Below are 17,214 nucleotides of genomic sequence, written 5' to 3' on the forward strand. Positions count from 1 at the left end.
TTGCAGTGAGCTGAGATTGTGCCACCGCACTCCAGCCTGGGTGACAGAGCAAGACTCCATCTCAAAAAAAAAAAAAAAATATATATATATATATATATATATATATATATTAATTTTTCTTTTTCACAATATTATTACTTGAGTGAGCTTTTTAAACAGTATGGTGCTATTTTATTAGTTAGGTAATGCATACATTTGATTAAGTGTAATATATTTTGTTTAAAATACTATTCAGAACCTGACATAGCTACAGCATAGAATGGGGTCACATAATAAAGGTTCTTCTCCTTTATATATGTGCGTGAACTTTCAGTGAGTCACATGAAATGACCACTGGTTTGGTCATTTGAGTTTATTTGAATACATTAGTTATGAGCTATTTAGTTCTTTCAAGCAGTCATAATTCATTCTCAAATTTTAAATCAGATACGTACTGTAGTTAGCACGTAGTAGGCTTTTAAATGTGTCCTAAAACTAATATGTAAGATGAGGACATGGGCCACAAACTGTTATTTTGCTTTCTTTCCTTATTTCTTGGTTTTGTATATCTTATTTTGGATTTGTATGCATTCTGCTGTTTCTAAAATTAGTATCTAAGCAATGCATTTTTTAACATTAATTATCAAGTTTTGTCTTACTTTTAAATTCTGCCTCATATAAGGCAGCATAAGTGGGCATTACTGCCTTGCTGACACCTACTTTCCTGGGGTGAAATATATTGACCTTGACTGTAACCTTGACATTTAAGATAGTTGACTAGACTCTGAAAAGAGAAAGACCAGCGTGATTGTAAATCACACCTATTTGTATAACATCCTCAATTACGTAATAAAAATAATCCAGAAAATTGCCAAGATACTTGAACATATTATACGGGGATTGGTCTTAGAAGCACAGACTTACCCATGGGAATTAGTTGATTTTCTGAAGAGTCCTTCACCAAACTGAAAGTTGAGTTTACAGTCCTGAGAATGTGATGCCTCTTTTGGTTATTATAACCACAAAACAGTGGAATGGCTGTTTCTTCCTTTAAGCAAAATGATATGTTTAAACTCTTTTTTTGAGGGATGATTTAAAATGTGTTAATTATATGGCTTAATTTGGAATATAAGAGATGATATAAATTAAATTATCACTGAAATTTTTACCCTGCCTGCCTCACTCACTTTGACCTTAGGACCTTACAAAGAGTGAGAAAAAGCCATCATGATGACAAAAAGTGATCATCTCAAACTCGTGTATGTAGATGAAAAAGGATATATGTTTCTGTGTGAGGATCCCATGTAGAAATACCTTTATAAAGTTACTTGCAACTACAGCATCGGTATATTGGGAAGGAAATGAACATTTTTTGAAGTGTCTTGTGAAGGTCAGGAACTCCTCTAGGGACTCTCCTTTGGGAGGAAGTTTAGCAAAATGGTTGTGAGCATGTATGATGTGCATCGTGGGGTCCTGGCTTTGCTACTGAGAAGCTGAGTGACCTTGGTCAAGTCATTGACCTCATCCTGCTTATCATCATTTTTTATATCTATCCTGTGAGATAGATGGCAGTATCCTCATTCTACAGAAAAAGAAACTGAGGCCCATTTAAGTAATTTGTTCAGGGCCACATAACTAGCAAGTTGTAGCGCCACAGCTGGAGTCAGACCCTGCTCAGGATTCTACCCTCTTCTACCCCTTCCATGTGGTCTTCCCCTCCTTCCAAGGCTGTGTTTGCCTAGCTACCAAGTTGACAGTTTTGATCAAATAGGTTGGTTGCTTTCATGTTGAATGAGCTCAGATTAGGAGCACCGATCATAGGGAAAAGGTTCTGAAAAGGAAATTGGGAGAAGTGACTTATAGCTGGCCATTGCCCTAGCTGATTATGTGTTCTTGAGCAAGTCATTTCACATCACCGGTTTAAATGAAGGGCTTAGGCTTCTAGAACTATTTCTTTTATGTTTACCCTTTTATCATCATGAAGTGTTTCTCTTTGTCTCTAGTAATCCTCTGTGTGGAAGTCTATTTTGTCTTATTAATATAGCCAGTTCAACATTATTTTGCTTACTGTTTGCATGATATAACTTTTTTCATCCTTCCAACTTATTTGTGTGTTTCCGTTTAAAATGTGTCTCTTTGTAGAGAGCATATAGTTGATTCTTGCTTTTAAAAAATCTATTCTGATAATCTTTGCCGTATAGATGGAATGTTTAGTCCATTTACATTTAAAGTTGTTGACATAATTATATTCTGTGGTTAACATTTTATGAAATATATTACATTTGCATTTTGATATTTCTATATCTTCTCAGTTTTCTTTCAGATTTAACTTTATGGAAAAAAGTCACAAGACTTATTTTATACTATACATAGTATACTATACATAGGTTGTATACATAGTATAATTGGTTTGTTGGATGGGCCACACTTAGTAAGACATAAACAGAAAATAGCTTTATTCTCTCCTCTTCTGTACTTTGAATGATATTTTTTTTGGCAGATCCTATAGCTTTTCAGTCACTTTACAGTATTGGAACAACCTAATTTTCAAATATTAGAAAAACATAGTACAATGTAAATCAAAACTTCCATTTTCCCATCCAGTTTGTAGCTTCTCCCCTTTTTTCATTCTTAGGCTTGAGCCCAGGCTTAGTGATCAGCAGTAGGGAAGAAAAGGAATTCCCAGTTTAACTCTCCTGTCTTCCTCTCCTACACATTATCTAGCTCCTCCAGAGTTGACACGGGGGACATAAAAGGGGCCAAGGCTATTGCACTTAGCAGGTGCTGTTTGTTTTCAAGGCCAGTTCTTTCTCATACACACCCTGATGGATTTTTTGGAGAGCCCTTGCAGGTCCATTGGCATCATGCCATTATTTGCTTTGAGCACTGCAATATCAGCTCCTCATATTCCAGTGGAAGATCACTGGAGTGTCTCTGTGTCCTTGTCCAGGCAGCCCACTCAGATGGAGGCTTTTCAGGATCATTCAAACATGACAACCTTCCATAGTATTCACAAGGTCCACAGGAAAACTCTCATCTTAACACCATCAGACCCTGAGGGCACAGCCTGCTTCTACTTCTACTGGGGCTCTGTTGCCTTGCAGATGGCATCAGCCAGCCAATCTGATGCACAAGCCATGGTTTCTGCACTGAAGCAGGCATCCAGGCAGGGAATAGAATATCAGCCTCTGTCATTGCAGATAGCCTCAATTTATTATGGCTTTTCTTTTCTTTTTCTTTTTTTTTTTTGCCTTCCTTATGCGGTGTTAGAGAGAGAAGGAAAGGGATCTGTTGAATTTTCTTTGAAGAGTTTGCTGCAGTGCAGTTCTTCTCATACACAGACTCTTGGAGGTGATCTCTGGACTGGCTTGGCCATGTGTAGCAAGTCCTATGGACATATACAAGGAACTCATCATATCACCTTTGGCATTGAAACATTAGCAGAAAATTGAAACAATATTTCCTATTCTCATCATTAGAAGAATTTAGAGATCACTGGCTTAATAGTAAGATGCACAGATAAGTGTTAAACCTTCAGCTACATTTATAATTCATGAACTGCCACACTCTGTAAGCTTCTACCTTCACAGTAATGAGAAATACTAAGTACCAAATAAATGCTTAATGAATCAAGTCATGGTGATTGCAGGATATTGGTCTCTGGGAAAGGTAAAGGTGACCAATATAATAAGAGGAATGAGGTTGCTAATCTGCAAAATTCTTTACTGATTTGGTTAAACAATGGGTCACTTAAGTGGAAAAAAATAGAATTCAAAACTACTGTTAGCTTTGTCAAACTAGTTGGTCAGGTTGGCCTATATAAAACCTGAAACTGGATTGACAGGCACTTCTGCTGGAAATCTCTAAACAGTACAGATCATATAGGTATATTCATAAATGTATATATATGTAAATGTGTACTTTTTTGAGGAATATATATATACTTTTGCATATATATGCAGACATATAAATATGTATTTTATAGACTAATATAACTGTCAGAGAAATGACATAATGATGTCATATAATATATAAAATATAAAACTATACTTTAAGAGTTGGCAAATAATAAATAGCACAGATAAAGTAGAATGGTTTGGAACAAGAAACAGGTAATTTCCCTTAATTTTTGGAGCAGAAATAGATGAATATGAAATGTATATATCAGTTCATTAGTTAGCTTATTTCAAAGTACAAAATAGCCTTAAAAGATTTAATGTGATTTTGTACCAGAATTTATAGGTGACAATATGATAAGAAGTTACTTTAAAGTTATAAATTTAATTTTAACTAGTTAATTATCAATATATTTAAAAATATATTAACATGTGCTTTATCCTAATTAAAAGGAGATTATATCTCAGTAGTGTCTAAGGTTTTTAAAAATAACTTTGGTACTTATAAAATATGTGATTATATAAAAAATATTGGAAAATAACTTAAAAGCACAAAGAAGAAGGGAAGAAGGCAAAACTACCTTTAATCTAATTATAATAGGTGGTAACCAATATAGGCCAGAATGAGAAACACCAGATTGCTTTTTGTTTATTGATACATTTTTTCCATGAGTGACAAAAATTGGTCTTTTCATGGTAGAACTTCCTTTGATCTATATTTAATCAGCTCACTTAATTTTCTGTTTAAAACTAATAATTCCTTTCATGGCTAGACTTTGTATGTAGGAAGTGGTTCTAAGATTGTGTCCAATATCATCAGAAATCTGCTTAATATAACTCCTAAAGCTTTATTTGTAGACTAGATATTTGTATAATATTTGGAGCCTTTGTCAGTTGTTAGGAATTAGTTTAAGATGTGGAGAAAGAAATAAAGTTAGCTGGTGAATAAGGAAGTATTTTCACACTTAATCCTGTTTTTAGTTTTAACCCTGGAATTGCTTATAGCAGTTAATGTGGACCTCAATATTTCATTTTGTAAATGAGCAGTGTCAGTATGATGGTGGGGTTAAATGCAAGGGAGATGCTTTTGTCCTACTTTTCAAGGTATACTTTAAGCAAGGTAAGCATTCATAAAGGAGTCCTAATTTACTAGAAAGCTTAAAGTTTTGGAGCAGAGATTTTCAAAGAAGTTGTATGCAGAGTTCTTTCTGAGCTGTGGCCTGATAGTGTCTTTGTGAAAGTATCTTCTTCCCATTTCTTTTGTTATGAAGCCTGTTTTTTAAAATCATTGGCCTTTGGTGAAGATTGAACACATTGAAAAATAACTGTATAGGAGAAAAACTGTGAGTGTTATAGTGTTATTTAATTGAGAATACTATTTATGTGTGTGTGTGTGTGTGTGTGTGTGTGTATGTCTGTGTCTGTCATGGGAAAGTATTGAAATGATGCGTTACTGAAGAAAAAAGGATTTGTTTATCTTTCCAAAGAGAATCGAGCTATTATTTGGGAAAAAACTCAACATCCTTTTAAATCATATTTTTTTCAAATGTATGTGTATGGGAAATCTTAAAATAATAGATAACTAACTAATAGAAAGGGGAGGGAAAAAATGGAAGCGTGCTTTGTCACCCGATAACTAGCCCAAAATAAGTTTGGCTTCTAACACATTTTTAGTGTGTGTTTTTTTTTTCAAATGGGTATTAGATAGCTTCCGTGGTAGAAGTGAGGACTTGCAGAATACTCTGTGTTACTAAAAAATTGCTGGAAAAGTTAACCTGAAATGGCAAAGAAGCTCATGTTTAAGCTAATATACTCCAGTAACTTTTGCATCTCTGCACGTTCATCACAGACTGTGAGCATATTGTGTATAAATAATTACCAAATGTTTCGGGGGTGGTGATTCTATTTCTTCTCCATGAGAATTTATAAAGTTGTTAAATTCGGTTTCTTCGGAGTCATCACAGTTTATTTCACTGAGATGTTTACTGGATAAATATTTTCACAGAAGTTTTCATCAACTTCAAAGAGGTAGTAGTTATTCAATGCAAAGTATTAGAAGCCTATTGCAATGTACATGCAATTTTTTTTCTTTCGACAGTAGACTTGTTTCTCTTTTTGGTTCAAATGGATTCATTGTTTTAAACTGCTTCAATCAATTCGATATGTCGTATTCATAGACACAGTGGGTTTTATTTGTAAGCCTCCCCAGAGACCAGGGTCCCCAGGGTCTTGGTGCCACATGTTCTGTAAATGTGACAGGAGAGCTGGGGTGTTTGTACCATACATGGGAGAGGGCTGATTTCTGAGAGAAACTAATGCTGTTGACTCATAGGTTTCTTTTTATCATTTCTAGGTCATACAAGTACATGGTAGCTTTAAAAAAAAAATATGCCATAGGTATGTAGAGCCTTTATAAGTCTCGACAACTGTAAAATGAGCTAGAGAAAGTCACTATCTGGGTCATGTGGAACCACATCTGGTTTATGATAAGGGCATGTAGTAATTGTGCTTGAGATTACAGTGGAGCCTCACCTTGCTTATGTTTTTGGCCATAGACTGAAGGTTCCTTTGAATGTTCCCTCAGCCAATGTAAGTATGCAGTTTATAAATAATATTTTCATAAGGACAAAAGTGAGAAGCAGCATTGTACAGCAGAAATGTGAGAGTTGACTTTCCTAGGTTCTGACCTTCCTAGGTTTGAGTATCCAGTCTGTCTTTTGCTAGAAATGTGACCTCAGGTGAACTCCAAAGCTCCCTCTGAACTTGTCCTCATGGGAAAGGGGAGAGACTAGTGTCTAACTGGGGAGCGGTGAAGACTGCATGAAATACTAGATGCAAAGTGCCTGACACCTCACCTGGTTTATACAGTAATAGCTACCTGTTAGTTGTAGTTCTGTTCTTTTCTTTCTACAGACGTTTGACCATTAAATACACAATTATTTCAACTCATTATTATATTTCTAGAAGTGATGCTTACAGATTTTTTTTTCTTCTTGAGGACTGCATGCTTTTCATAAAGTCTCTTGGAAAAGTAATCTCTATGTAGTTTTGCTTCTTCATTCATTCAGCATTTGTCAATACTTGTTACTGGCTTGCTTCCTGAGATCTAGGAGTTTATGTATCAAGAGAGATCCACAGATAATAGAAGTTACTGTAGAATTTTAAGTTCCACAGAAGGTGCATTTCTGAGGCCCTATAAAGCAAAGTAGCAGCATTTGAATCAGGTCAGCTCTTCAGCCCTCGAGAGGTATTTTCATGTTCTTGTTTTCTGTTTTTTAGTGATGTTCCATTTCTGGTGTTTAATCTAGCCATGCTCCTAAATATTTACTTTTCTTTGTGAGACAGGTTAAGACTGTCTTAACTTAGAAAATTCTTCATTTCTTTGGTCACTGGAATAGCATTGCTGTCTTTTTTGTCATCATTCCGTTTTGCATTGTTATCATTCTCTTTTGCATTGTTAATATCAGAATGTAATGGTCCTTAGGAAAGCACAGTGTGGCTCGGTAGAGTGATGTGCCTTGTTGTTTCTGATGCTTTTTTGATTCTCTCTGAAGCCTGTTGGTGAGCCTGTTGGGTGAGACATCCTTAGTGTTGACAAGTGGGAATTGTTGATGAGGTTTCCACTGCAATGGTGATGTATCTGTTACTGAGCAGTTATAGGGTGCATCGCAGTTAGTTAAAATAGGAGCAGCTTCTGAGGATACAGAAGGGGGAAAATAAGTTATTGCTGGTGTATATATTAGAATATTTTTGGCTGTGAGTGATAGAAAACAGCAGCCTAAACTAACAGAAGTTTAAGAGAAATGCACGCTTAGGAATCTAAGCATTTTGGGCAGATGTGGCATCTCAGCAGTACCATCAGGGAACCAGGTTCCTTCTGTCTTTCTCACCACTCCTTATCATTTAGTATTTATTTGTCTTCATAGGTGTGAGATGGCTCTCCACCACTCAGGAGCTATTTCCAGGAAATGAGGGATTGGGACTTGTTTACATCATGAGAATGAACTTTCTCAGAGCTCTCTCTCTTGTATCTGATTGGTCAAAACTGTGTCATGTGGCTATCCCTAGCTGCCATAGTATCTGGGAAAGCAAATCGTTTTAGCTTAGTATATTGGCTCGTAACGCTGTAAATGTTGGCTAAACAAATAGCTATAGCCACCATACCTGGGAATTTTGTTTTTGTCACATCTACTAGCTTAGTTTTAGATTTCATGATTTGGTAAGTATTAGATGCTACTTCATTCATTCACTTATTTGACACATATTTATTAAATGCATAAGGCCTTAGGATATACCATTGCAAATTTAATAAAACTAGTCCTCATATTATGGCTGCACGAATGTAAAATATCTAAGTATGGATGCGAGCTAATGGATGTTTCTCTTAGCTCATGTAGTAAATGGCTAGAACTGTGATTTTCAAATTGAAAACAACTGAATTTTGTTTAGCCGACCTCCGTCATGTAACTCGTTCGTAATTATTAACCCTACCCTCCCTCCTCTGACCCTCAATCCTTTTACTGATAAATTTGGAAGCCTGCCTCCTGAGGCTGAGTTGCTCTGGTTTTCCCATAATACTCCCTTTTCCAGCTTTTATATGCTTACCCATTAAGTCAGACAAATTTCCTTTTCAGAGTTTGGCATTGTTTCTTTATTGGAAAGGAAACAGATTGTTTTAGGCCAGGAAAGCTTGCAAAAGAAAATAGAAGACCATGAACTATGTTTTTTATTTTCTTGTTTTTAATCATCACATCTCATGTTAGGATTTAGTGTTAGATCTCGATGTGTTTTCTGTTCAGAGGGAATGTGAGGTTCTTCTTGCACCTGGTTTGTCTTTGATGTGGGCTTGGCACAGCTTTACACATGGTCTTTCCCCAAACCATGACATAAATCCTGCTTTTTATTTTATGGCTACGGTCAGGTTTCCAGTAGTGGCGTCTGGCGGGGTCAGTAAATCAAATTCCTGGGCTGTGAGGATGATTTTACTTGTGGGTGACTTTCCCTGCTTGTTGTGAAAGCTCAGCTTTAGCGTCACATGGCCCCTTTTTGGCTCTTTCAAATTTTAGTCAAATTGAGTGGTATAATCCATAAAGTGCCCATCTTTTGGCTGTTTCGCAGTGACAGATCACTGAGCTAGGATAAGCAGGTAGCAGATCTGATAATTTATATCTGTGGCCCCAAATCTTTGCCATGAATAAAGGATTTAAAAAAAAAGTTGTTTCCTCTTGGATGTTGGAATTAGAAAGAATTTGTTCATGAAACATCACATTGATACTAATGATATGTTATTCATTTCCCCAATTACATTAATCAAAGGTGTATTTAACTACCTACAATTTCTGACAAGAATGAGATAACCAGTGTTCCTATGTTGATGTTACTTAATTCAAAGCAGGATACCTAAAATAAAAAAAGAAACAGAAGATTTATTGCAACTAAATATATATTTGTTATTTGGCTTTGGAATATTGAAATAAATATTCAAAGCCATTTTTATGATTTTTTTAAACCATACCTATAAGCTTTTCATTTTTCCTAGTGTGATATTTGATTTTTAAAATTTTTGCCTAAAGTATTTCTTTTTTTTTGTTAGAGAGTATTTGAAAAACAGAAAGGTTGTGATAGTTATGATCTGTGCATTTCTCTCTGTATTTTCACAAATAATTCCCATCAAATGAACATTTAAAAAACTTTTTATTATGGAACATTTTGAATATACATAAAAGTACAGTGAATATCACAGTGAACCTTCATATATCCATCATTACACTATAACAAACTCATGGCAGTTTCGTTTCATCCATTACTCCTCCCCATCAGTGACCTCAACTGGATTGTTTTGAAACAAATCCATATTTGAAGCAAAAATAGATATATTATTTCTGGTTGGTCAGTTATGAACTGAAGATCTATAAGTGGCCCCACCCCAGTTGTTACTATGTCATAGATTATGATTTGGCTTAGTGTACATGCAGTGACCCATGTGTCCATATTGATCATCGATCCATCGTGGCTTTCTTAGCTATCTTGGCTTTCTTTTGTTAGCAGAGCTTACCTGCAACTGTAGTTTCAGAAAATAGAACAGGCAGCTCTTACCATCACTATACTGTATTGGCAGTGAAGGGGACCAAAGTACTGCTGGTTGACGTATGAAGTGGTGAAGAGCAAGAGAGGAAAGGCCCCAGATGCTGGCTTACACTGGGGAGTCCACATGGGGCATTGGTGTTGCTCTGAAGGAGAGAGGTTCTGCAGCTAGCTAAGCTTGGCCAAGAAGAGTGGAACTCATTTTGGCTATTTGCAGACATGGACATGGTTGCAGGGTTCACGATCCTTTCAGTAGGATGTTGTGAGAATTTCTTATTTAAAGTTTAAAAAGGATTTTTATTCTGAAGTGAAGCAAACACAAGCTAATGGAGGATTTCTCATTTGGGGAGAGGGACTCCTCTGGACTGTGGTCTCCTTGAATTTATGCATTGGTGGTCATTTCACATCTTTGGAGCTCTTTTGGGTCAGAATCCTGGTCATTGTTTTTGAATCTATATATCGTTATCCCCATTGGAAGTTAAATTACAGATGGAACCAAACATATATCATGGTCAGAGTCAGAATTACATTCTTGTGAACATTATCCCACTGGTGATTTTAATTAGATTTGACCGGAAACAGTTTATAGTAGTGGATGATTAACTTATATTAAACTAAACCATTTACTTTCTTATTTTGGCTTGAATATGTAAAGTTAAAATAATTCATATTAACAAGTGATTTTGAAAAGTCATATTTAGTATTTGTTAGTGACTAGTAGGTTTCTGTGTCAATTGTTTATTGAAAGTAATACATGTAAAATAAACTCAGAGGTATCCTGTTCTTATTTAAATTTTTATGTAGTTTTTTTGTAATCTAAAAGTCTTAGCTAAGAAAAATAGAGCCCATAAATATAGTTTATTGGCTTGGACAATAAAAAATCAATAGAAGGAGGTAGCAGCTCATAGTTCTCTTACCTTCTGCTACCTGCACAGCCCATCACAACCTTTTCACATCATTTTCCCACTGGAAAAGCAGAAACAAGAGTGGAGTTTTATATATTTCCTTCTTTGTTTATACATTTACTTTATGGAATTAAGCAAAATGTTTGAAAATATGTCATTGGGATAGATGTGAAGTAAATACTTTAATTCTAATTTTGAGCAATTTTCATTTATTTTTATCCATTTTCCATTTGATTTTCTCCATTTTGTTCTTTAAAAAACAAATCATTGGAATTAAAATCTGTAAAATGTTTTATGTAGATAGAAATGAAGAAATATTTCAAGTCTAATTTAAAGATTTCCATTTGTTTAATATTATAAATGAAACACAACATGGTAAGATTATAGGCTGGTCTTAAAAATTCACATTTGCTCTTTATTGTTACTAGTAGGTAGTTTTTCTTCTATTTTTTCTTCACAGGAAAAGACGATTTCTCTCTGATACAGAATCCTGAAAATGTGACCTCCCTTAAAAAGGTAGGTGTATGTGCTTTTTAATTTGTGACTAAAAAAATTTTATCTTGAATAAATTACAACCCAGATGATTTAATCGAGAAGCAATTTTTTATGCCACTAACACGTGCCATTGTGAATTGAATTAAAACCACAGATTCATCTTTCTAAATTCAATATTTAAGTTTGCCAGTCTTTTTAAAGAATGACTATTTTGAGACAAAAGTTGATGTCTACAGCAGTCAATGTATGTGATGTATAATAAGTGAATGCTTCTCAGCAGATCCATTTTTTATCGCAATACATTTATTTCAGCTCATCTTGATGAAATGTGTTCCTGTCTTTTTCAGTGGGTGACATCTTTCTAGGAAACCAAGACAGTGTGGAAATGTAAAATGGTCTGTGGCCAGTAAAAAATGTGGTATCTTTCATTTTGTGGTGTGAGATTTCTTTTTCATTGTGTGGATTGTGATTTGCTGGATACTTTGTCAGCTGTAATAAGGTTGGGGGCATTCTTGGGGGTACGGTATCTTTTTGTAATCCATACAGAGCCTGCAAGAGGTTTCCAGATTTCATGGAGTGAACTCATACTAGCTTAGGAGCCACTTTGGCTTTCTTTTTTTTTCTTTTCTGAGGCAGAGTCTCGCTCTGTCACCCAGGCTGGAATGCAGTGGCGTGATCTTGGCTCACTGCAACGTCTGTCTCCTGTGTTCAAGTGATTCTCTTGCCTTAGCCTCTGAAGTAGGTGGGTCTATAGGTGCCCGCCACCACGCCCAGCTGATTTTTGTATCTCTAGTAGAGATGGGATTTCACCATGTTGGCCAGGCTGATCTCGAACTCATGATCTCAAGTGAGCTGCCTACCCCGGCCTCCGAAAGTGCTGGGATTATGGGTGTGAGCCACAGGCTGGCCTTTTTTTTTTTTTTTTTTTTGGTTTTTATCTCATACTTTTTATTCTGAAATATGGACTGGCTCCCCTGTTCTGAAAGGTGTAGTTGGGGACTTGGTTCTGACTAGAGCCATGCGTTCAGGGAGTGCCTGTGGAGACTGGGAAACCGCTAGGCATGAGTGGTATGGTGGGTCCCATGGGGCTGTCACCCCAAACCACAGGACTGCCTCAGAGATTTGGGGGGTGTTTTAAGGTCACAGTGGTCAAATCTGACCTTGTGCCATGATCCTTTCATGTTATCCTCTAGTTGGCTCTCAGACTGTAAGATTTTAGCTTTTAGATCATTTCTGGGCTGAGAAGTTAGGCTGTAGAAACAGTTTGTCCTGATTTAATTATAATAACAAATTCGTGATGCTGATGGTGTCTTTCCTCATTCTTCTGCAACCTCACAAGAGTGACCATTCACCTCCAGCTTTTAATTGCCCATCCAGCTAGCTCCCAGCCATCTCTGCCCTGGGAATGGCTTGGTTCTCTCTGACAGAGCTCACCAAGCAGTTGCTCACATGTTACTTATAAAGCACCCACCTCTAGATAGCAAAAAGTGAAGACTATGGTCCATACTATATCATTGGAAATCTAGTGTGGAGAACGAACATACATTGATTTCCAAATTGGAAATAGAGGAGTTGAAGCTGAGTTGTAATGTTCGGCCCATTTAAGATAAATAGAGCCACCCGTGTAAATTTGGCATTTGGACATAGATAAACCCTATGAGAGTATGCTAGCAGAGTGAACTTACAGAGACCAGAGAGATTGTTGCGAATTTGCTTCAAAATCAGAGTTCAAAAACCTGCTGTATGCAATTAATTGCAGTGAATTGACTGCATAATAGTTAAATAAATGTTTTCTTTTTTTCTCAGATTATTTATTTAAATGTTGGCTTCAAAGACGATACAGAGAAACATGAGTTAATCAAAGACAGAGAGTGAGGATAATCTTTGATAGAATGATGACTGCAAAAGAGCTGATAAGTGTGATATAAATGCTGAGTTATAAAAATACACTTTTAGGAAATCCAAATTATTAAACCTTGATCATCTTTGAATAATGATTGGACTTAACTGCAGCATAAATCATCTGTATCACGTATCTGCTAGCGGATATGTATAGAAAAAATTTGACTTTCAACTACTAGGAAAGTTGCTTTTTCGCATTTATCCAACATTAATCTAAAATCCCTCTTGGGAATAAAAACTCACATATCTGCAAGGTCGCCAGACAGTTAGGAGCACATTCTGGAAAAGGTTCCTCAACTGCGTGGGTGACAGAGCCCAGGAGGCTGTGGAGTATTGTAAAAGTCCTGGAGTATGTGGCAATTAATTCCAAGGATGTCTCGTGTATTAAATAGTCTCATATATATACATGTATATATACGTATATATATTAGTCTCATATATATGTATATGTACATATATACATATATATGTGTGTGTATATATATACATATATATACGTGTGTGTGTGTGTGTGTATGTGTGTGTGTATATATATATATGAAACTATTTAATACATGAGACATCCTTGGAATTAATTGCCACATACTCCAGGATTTTACAATACTCCAGGATTTTACAATACTCCACAGCCTCCTGGGCTCTGTTACCCATGCAGTTGTGGAGCCTTTTCAAGACTGTGCTCCTAACTGTCTGGCGACGTATATATACATATATATGTATGTATATATACGTATATATATATATGACTATTTTAAAACTCTGTATCATTCCTGCTATAAGGAAATATATATGAATATGAAGTTACTGAATTAAGAGGAGCTTTTTTATTATAATGTATTTTCTTAATCAATAGAAATTAAATCTACTTTATACTACTACCATTTATACTACTATTATAAATGGCTAACAATTCATTTTGACATTAAACATGGTTCTCATAATCAAAGAAAGAAGTTGAAAGTTGTTGCTCTAGAACATGGGGAAGGTATCTGAATCATGTTAAGATTGGATCCATGATTCAAGCAAGACAGGGCCAGAATGTTTTTAAATAGTCAGAAGAAAGAAATACTCAGATGTTTATTTTATTAGATATTAGATTAGGTTACTAGGGGCAATAGAGGAACTTTCTTCTAAAAACTTTTAAACAGTCCATTTTCTTGTATGGTAGCTTGGTTAGATGTATTCTTCAGTACGAAAGCTAGCAGCCACATGTGGTCATTTAAATTTAACCACATATAGTTATTTTAATTAAGAAAATTAAAAATTGAGTTCATCATTTACACCAGTCACAATTCACATGCTCATTAGCTACATGTGGCTAGAGGGCAGCACATAGAACATTATCATCATCATAGAGAGTTTTTTTTTTTTGACAATGCTGGGGACAATTGTCATCACTAGGACTGCTGCATGCCACGAGTAGTACCAACACCACAAAGCTATTCCTAGGGGCTTTGTCCCTGGGGTCCTGGCATGGAATGGAGAAGACAAAGCCTGGTTTACCCTATAAATCGTGGGAGATTTTTATGGACAGGAGTCCTTAGTGAATGCGTGGAAAAGAAAATTGTTTCCCCGTAATCTTCCAGCTCCCCTCCCTTTCATTATGGCCCATATCCCCTGACAAGCGACAGGGGTCCATGTGCCAGTTTGAATTAACATTTTATTGTGTGTACAGTAGACATTTATTCCCATTTGGGCTACCTGGTATCTGAATCCTTTTCCTGAATTTGGGGGCATTCGTCATTGTGTGAAGCTGGGTGGATAAAAGTGCCAGCTTTCTTTTAACTTCCCAAGCAGAAATGCCCACTTTTGTGTTTTTCTTGATGTCTGCCAGCAAGTAGGCACACTCATGGGACTTCAGGTTTGTCACATCTGGGACTGGGGCTCTGGAGAGGTGACTTAGAGAGGCAATGGTTTGGAATTGTGCCCATCACTGGTGCGGGCAGGACCATGGTGGCAGGTCCATAGCCACCTGTGGTGACCAGCACCAACAGTGCAGTAGGTGAAACAGAGTTAGTTACTGGGAACAGAAGCAATACTAATGGAAACAGCCTTCCCATGAGTATAAGGAGCTGGACTAGTCTCCCTTGTTCTAATGGACATCCTCCTTACATGGAATAATAACAGGACAATTTAATTTTATTTGTTATTGTTAATTTTTTTTAGAGACAGGGTCTTGCTCTGTTGCCCAGGCTGGAGTGCAGTGGCATGACTGCAGCTCACTGTAACCTCAAAGTTCATAACAGGAAAATTAAAAAAAAATCAAAAGAAACCACTTAGCTGTAACACAAGGAAGATATGCTGACTTGTTTAATGGAAAGGAATATACTTTAATGGAAGAATACATATATCAGAATTTCAAACATCCCACATGGGTTTAGTAATGGAGCAACTCCATTTTTTGTTTTTGATAGAGAATTGTGTTTATAATTCTGTTTCTTATATGCACCATGTAATCAAAACTGTTGCCTGTGAATAATCACTCTTTTTCTGATTCCTACTTGGCTAGGCTGATATGCCTGTTTTATTGCTTTTCCAGAACAGATAGACTCACATATTGTTTCACGTTATGTTTTGAGTTCTTAAGCATATTGTCTCTTCCTCCTGTGCACTGATTCCCACTTTCGTGCACACAGCAGCTGTGTGACCATCTGCATCATCTCGACAGTGCCACAGCTTCCTCCGTAGAATGCTACGGTGTGTCGCCCGTGGAGGGATTCCTCATCCCAAGCATGATTTTTATGTGGGTAGGCTGCCCGCCTGTGAGGTGAAGTTTCTGGTGGCCCATTTCTTCATATTTCATGATAATTGGTCAGAGGTTTGCCTGGCAGTGGAACCATCACCCCAGGGACAGAGGTTGCCTGCTGTCCATCATCACTTATGCTCAGCCCTCAATGGAAAAGAAGTATGGTGTGAAGCAGCCGCCCAACCAGAGAGACTGGTGGAACAGCCTCCATTTGTATGTAGGTGAGCTACATGATTTGTCCTCACCAACACAATGTGACCAGTCCTGTAGGGCAAATCTGGGACAAGGCTTCGAAACCCCAGGCTCTATCGTCCTCTTTCCTGTGGTTAGATGCAGATGACTGGGAGGCCTGAGGGGATGGTGAGAGACAGGATCAAGTGAATCTGAGTCTAAATCATTGCATCATGGATGGCTCCTCATTATTCCTATTCAGGAATCCACATGGTCCTGAACAGAAAATCTTTAATAGTCATATTTGCCGTCTTTCCCAGTAACAAACTCTATACAATGAAAGATGGAGCATAAATTATGCAAGCAAGAAAGAGAAATAAGGTTCTATTATGTTAACTTTATGTATTTTCAGATTTGTTCATTGCAGAAGCTGACATTACCCTTGTACACCCTCATTCAGCCACATAAATCTCATTATTTCTTTTTATCACTTATTAGCTGACATTTTTTCATTTTTCAGTTGCCCATTATGTGGAATCATCTTCTTGCATTGAGTAGTAGCATGGCTTATACAAGAGTATGATTATGGCCTACATACATTTCCCTACATATTGCCTAGTGTTGCTTACAGATAGGTCTAAGAGTTAGAGGAAAGCTTAGTGCCTCATTGTAAAAACAATTTGCCAGTTTTGTAAATCAGCATTTTTTTTTTTTTTTTTTTTGAGATGGAGTTTTGCTCTGTCACCCAGGTTGGAGTGAAGTGGCATGATCTCGGCTCACTGCAACCTCTGCTCCCTAGGTTCAAGTGATTCTCCTGCCTCAGCCTCCTGTGTAGCTGGGATTATCGGTGCCTATCACCATGCCCAGATAATTTTTGTATTTTTAGTAGAGACAGGGTTTCACCATGTTTGCTGGGCTGGTCTCGAACTCCTGACCTCAGGTGATCTGCCCGCCTCAGCCTCCCAAATTGCTAGGATTACAGGCATGAGCCACCGCACCTGGCTGTAAATCAGCGTTCTGATTGAGTTTTTAATCC

At 36.8% G+C, this 17,214-nt stretch overlaps 1 protein-coding gene across 16 annotated transcripts in view; it reads left to right on the plus strand.

Moving 5' to 3' along the window:
- Positions 1-17,214, plus strand: part of PLCB4 (phospholipase C beta 4) — a 411,551-nt gene that overhangs the window by 16,433 nt on the left and 377,904 nt on the right. For 9 of the 16 annotated variants that reach the window (XM_055373250.2, XM_055373236.2, XM_055373235.2 and 6 more), the window contains exon 2: positions 11,325-11,380. The exons of the other annotated variants lie outside the window; for them this stretch is intronic. The gene's annotated coding sequence lies outside the window, so the exon portion shown is untranslated. The remainder of the gene's footprint in view (positions 1-11,324; positions 11,381-17,214) is intronic. 16 annotated transcript variants of the gene reach the window in all.

Source organism: Gorilla gorilla, chromosome 21 (assembly GCF_029281585.2).
Source record: "Gorilla gorilla gorilla isolate KB3781 chromosome 21, NHGRI_mGorGor1-v2.1_pri, whole genome shotgun sequence".
Classification (NCBI taxonomy): domain Eukaryota; kingdom Metazoa; phylum Chordata; class Mammalia; order Primates; family Hominidae; genus Gorilla; species Gorilla gorilla.